The following is a 5,489-nucleotide window of genomic DNA, read 5'->3' on the forward strand; positions in this document are numbered from 1 at the left end:
AATGCAGGGACGGACACGTCCTACAGCCACGGTAAGGCACCCTGCACAGGAGGGGTCTCACACCCAAAGAGAAGGCTTTTAATTTCTGGTTGTGAATGATGTAGACAGCGGGAGGAACTCCAACAGTGACCTCATGGAGGTGTCTTATGCCAGAGAAACACTTGGCCAGGCTTTGCAGTGATTTTTTTTTGTCTCCAGAATGTTCACGGGGTTTTACTGAACAGCCACCCCCAGCCCGGTTGACAGTGGGATGGTGTGTCTGTTCCCAGCCGCCGCTGCCCTGGGGTACGGAGGTTACACAGGAGAACAGCCGCTTCTGTCTGTCCAAGCCTCAGGCCAGGCTGCTTTCTTACATCCTTCTGGTCACTTTTGGGACAAGAAAGGGGACTTGCTGATCTCTAGGTTTTCCTCCTAACCGTCATTAGTGGGAGTCTGCGAGTTACTGTGAAATGGCTCAGGATCTTTATTGCTCTGTAGCACAAAGGAGAAGTGTTTCCTTCTTCTGGAACTGGAGTTGTGCTGTGCTCAGTAACAGCCATCAGAGTCCCAGCATCACCTCAGCGTCTTTGCCACTTCACACTCCCAGTGGCAGGAGACCCTGTGCCATAGCACTCAGTGGTTTTTAATGATGCAAAACACTCAGCAAGCTGCAAAATACCAAGCACTGATTCCAGACCAGGTTGCAGTGTACCGTGTCCTTCTGCTACCAACTTACCTCTATAAAGAGAGGCAGTTGCAGGCACCACTATTGTTGCCTTGGGATTTGACCTTTATTTAAGCCCACAAATCCAATGTAAATAATCCCTTTTTTGGATCAAACTCCTGTATTGAAAAGCTGGCAACTACGCTGGGATGAGGGTTAACTTTCCATCAGTGACAACATTAACCCAAAGTACCCTTTCTGGTGGAAATGAGGGAAGTCTGCTACTACAACATCTGTAGTCCAAGAAACCTCAAACAGTATTTTCCAGTTCACAGGTAATAACAAATTTTATTCTCAGTCACTGCTATCTCGATGAGACAACCCCAAAGGCGCATCGCACCCTTTGGCTACCGCATTTGTGTGGCTAAAATGATGGCAAGGACCAAGAATTTAAATGAGCAAGGCAAGCACCAAAAACCCCCTCGACAAAAGGCTCTTCATCAGAGAAACCAAGCAGTTGAGGTGAGTTCCACCCACGGCACCTTTGCAGATCTCCCAGATACCTGATGTGCCAAGTGCTAACAGGAACGGTCTCGCCCATGTAGACAGGCAGGCACGGAGCCATGCCCGGCTACTGAGAACAAACCAGAAAAATAACAAGGTTATCCACACCCTTATTCAACTGCATGACATCCTTAATTGCAACGAAACAAAAGGGGTTTCTGTCTTACCCCTGCTCACTCCATTTATGTAGGCTATGGAGTACTGCATTATTCATAAGAAGTAAATCAGAAGGCTGAGTGAACTCTTTCTCTGTAACCTGAACTAAAAATCTCTCGTGGTCTGAAGAAGTCGGACTGATTGATTTCCTTTCTATGCTGCTTTTTTTTTTCCCCCTCTGGATTTCTAAGTATCTGGAGTCCAGTTGTGACTAGAAAGCGAATGCCAGACTATCACAAGTAGTGTTTGCCTGGTGCATGTGGCTCAGATGGAGCCAGGAAGCAAAAACAAATTAAATGGCAATGCCATGTCCGGCATCAGCGTGAAATGCAGCTGGTGACTGCAAGAAAAGTGGTCTTTTAAAAGCATCTGTCCCCAACGCTGATACAATCCCACATTTGCGGTCCACGGGTCAAGATCTCAAGAGGGGGAAGGCAGTGTGAGAAAGGAAAGCCATTTCCAAGAAGAAAGAAGAGCTACCCAAAAGCAGCCTGCAGAAAACTGGTTGGATCTCTTCCCCCCTTCCCTCAGCATCCCTACGGGCGCTGAAACAGCCTGGACCAGCCTGGACCACAGCAGAAGCTGGTGAAGGAGTCAGGAGGACTTTTCAGGAACAGAGCAGATCTTCTTGGCTCTCAGCAACAAGAGGTTTATGTCTGGGAGGAAATCTGCTCCCCTGGTTTCTATTTTTACTTCTGCTCATCTGTTTAGGGTCCAGGGTTTGGTTTCCTTAGCTCTGTATTATGTACTTGGGAAACAATGAGAGCAGCACAAGTGAAGCTGGCAGTGTCTGAAAGCGGAGAAGCGAACCAGACAGCGCCGCTGTTTCCCTGACTGGGATTTCTTCCTTTTTTTGCCTTGCTGCTTATCTCTCCCTGAGGTTCACACGAACCATTGCAAAGCAGCTCCAGCCCTACACATCCTGTCTGCTTCATACCTACTGGAGGATTGCCCACTGAGTCTCAGGGGGCAGAACCACGTCAGTGTCTTCTGGCTTGACCCACCACTCCTTCCCAGTATGGTTCACTTGACCTTTGTGATGCTGAGCCCACCGTTGCTGTGCCAGCAGTGCAACAAATTGCTTCGTGCAGAGGTGTCCTGCCTTACAAAGCAGCCTCAGAGACAGGATGTCAGAACGGTGTCCAGCACCTAAAAGGGCTGGGGAGGGCTTTTCAGATAAGATAACTTGTGCCAGAAGATCTGGTCAAAGCCCCAGGTTTCCAGAGCCTGACGAGTATACGCTGAAACACCACAGGAAAAAGGACAACTGTGTTTCCCCTTCCGCCTCCCCCAGTGTCTGCCACAAAAAGTGAGCATTGATGGCATTGAAGGGACTCCACCACTGGTCTGTGCCTATGGGAAACCCTCAACAAACTTCAGTTGTCCTCTGCTCAGTCTCACACCCCAGAGGTGCCAGGGATTTGCTAAGCAGCTCAGCAGCAGCAAGGCTTTTATGAATACCAGATCCCAAGAGCAGATCGCTTTCACAGTGACACCCACCAGAGCCAACTGCATTCCCATGTTTTCTTCTGCAGACAAGGGACTGCAGCCAGCTCCCTTCACACCCCTGGCCACCGGCCCCGTCAGTGCCCGAGCTGGGCCAGGCACTTTCTCTTTGCAGTTATCCCTGTGTTATCTAAACCCATCTTCTCGAGGCAGGTTCTCCCCCTTTACACTCACTGGAGAGAGACAAGGTGGCTGCAGGGGCTGGGAAGTCGTGATTATCCCCTTGCACTGCTAATCCCATTAGCTGCCAGCCTACGCAGATGGGCAGAACAGTCATCGTGTTATTGGGATTGCAACACTTCACAAAGGCTTTAACACACTTCAGCAGCCTCCAGCTCGGTGCCACGCAGATAAAAAAGCGTTGACAAAAGAGTAGTTTTAGCACATTGCTTTATTAACCCTGCAGCTGAAGAGCAGGAGCAGAAGAGTGCTTTCAGGTGAGCAGGAGCAGTGAACCTCCCTGTTCAGCGCCACGTCCCTGCTGCCACGGAGTTACAGACGGGGCCAGCACCTTTGCAAGATGTGTGCTGGCTGGCTGGGCGGCTGCATACGACTCCTAAAAAGCTCACCAGCTGGCATGGCTCAACAGACAACTCCAAGCTGGGATGCTCTTTAGGAGCCAGTGCCCTTTCCAGTAGCTCTGTCATTTTACTGAATGCAGGGAATGTCCTGAGTAAACATCATTTTGCTCCTCGGTGCGGTTGGCTCAGGAAAGAGGAGTCGTTAGGCCTGGGTTCAGGGAAGGAATCCAAGGACAGGTCCCCTGGGCAGCGCTGCCAGCAAAGCAGCATTCCTGGAGCACTGCTTTAGGTTGCACTTCATTTGGTGGAGCGAGTGGAGATGCTGAGAGCGTCCCTCGTTCTCCCCTCCACCGTCACTCGAAGCTCCCTGCTGCGTGGCTGGGGAGGAGCTGGCTTAGGAAACTGCCTGGGATTGAGTTGCTTCTGGCACTCAAGTGCACCCACCCACAGCATGGTGTGGTCCCCACACGCTGCAGGCTGTCCTGCTTGCCCACATCCACTGCCAGCGTTTCCATGAACTCATGTACTGGCAGAGGGGATAAATGCAAAGCAAAATGGTGACAGCAGCAGCAGCAGCAGCCCTTGTAAGGCTGAGCATCCAGTGTGGACAATTCGTGGCTCTTCTCATGAAAAGTGGCTCTTTTGTTGGTCTGATCAATGTCCCTATTTAAACTGTCCCAGTCTGGGCGTGGAGAATGGGGTGTGGATCCTTCACTTGGGTTGCCGCCGCACAACCCGGGAGCAGTGCCCAGCCTGCCTCTGCATTGCTCTTTCACATGGGAATGGTGGCAGCCCCAAACAAGGCAGAGTGATTATTCCCATCAGCAGCACAGCTCTGTGGGAGTTGAGTTCATATTCAGCTGCGGGAAGTGATTAGGCACAGGTCAGAGGGGAAGCAGCGATGAGTGGCTTGGGAGGTGATTGCTGGCAGTTACAGAAAATGTGTGCATTGTGCCCGGACACCCTGGAGTTTTCTTTGATGCAATGGCACTAGTTCCCAGCAATGGATCATAGGATCATACCACCATCTATGCCCTCCCTCTTTGCATTTTTCAGTCCTCACCAGCTAAATAGGACCAGATTTGCCCAAAACTTCAGTGACAGATGCTGCTAACCAGAAATGGCCTTGCCGAGTTCAGAAGGGACTCAGCCCAGAAGCAATGCTCCAGTGCGTGGCTGCAAGGAGAGCCTGCAAGAAGGCAATGCTGAGCCAAGACTCGAACGGAGACACCGATCCATGCCACTTCCACCCATCCCCTTGGCTTTGTGGGTTCTCAGTCTGGACATAAAACACCACGAAGCCAATTGTGTGCTGCTTTTCCACCATCCGTGGCGCTGGCTGTAGTCACAGGTAGCAAACAGCACAGCATCCAGGACAGCTGTCCCAAATCCAGAGGTCTCACTCCAGTCTGGAGGCACCAGTGTGCACATCCCACGCTCAGCCCCACAGCACCATCTTGAGGCCTGGGCACACAAGAGAACAGCAGCTCCTATATCGTGCATTTGCAAACAATTTGTGAAATTAGGGGATATTCCATCCTGGAAGTTGACAGACAGGTAAAGGAGGACCAAAAATAAAGAGGGAAATCCAACTCTGCACTTCCAGATGTGAACCCAAGAAACGCTGTGGTCCTGACTGACCCAGTCCTGTGTCCTGGTCCCCACATCTGGTGCAGCACCTCCCAAAACCACAGCTCACCCTCCTATTGCTGCATGTATTCAGCAGAAGGTTTGGTGGCACAGGCTGGAGTAGCTCATCTGAAACCGGGGTGGGGAGAAAGTGTGGGCATTTTTGCTGTGAGGGACTGGTTTGATGTAAGTGGAGGCATTGGTGTAGCAGAAACCCCGTTAAATTGCTTTGTCCCTTTCTTTTGCACAGCTCTCACAGGTAGCGCCCCTGTCAAGTCCCAGGGGAGCATCCCCAGGACGGGGCTGCAGTCTGTGAGCCGTTCTGCTGGCATTTCCATACTGGGATGCTCAGCTGGCTGAGTGAAGGAGCCCTTGGCAGGCACTCCCTGATTCTCCTTTCTTTAATCGCTTCCATTCACTCTCACCAAATTTCCCAGCAGCGCTGGAAACAATCGTCAGTGAGTCCTTAG

This window comes from Mesitornis unicolor, unplaced genomic scaffold (genome assembly GCF_000695765.1).
Source record: "Mesitornis unicolor isolate BGI_N332 unplaced genomic scaffold, ASM69576v1 scaffold8675, whole genome shotgun sequence".
Taxonomy (NCBI): domain Eukaryota; kingdom Metazoa; phylum Chordata; class Aves; order Mesitornithiformes; family Mesitornithidae; genus Mesitornis; species Mesitornis unicolor.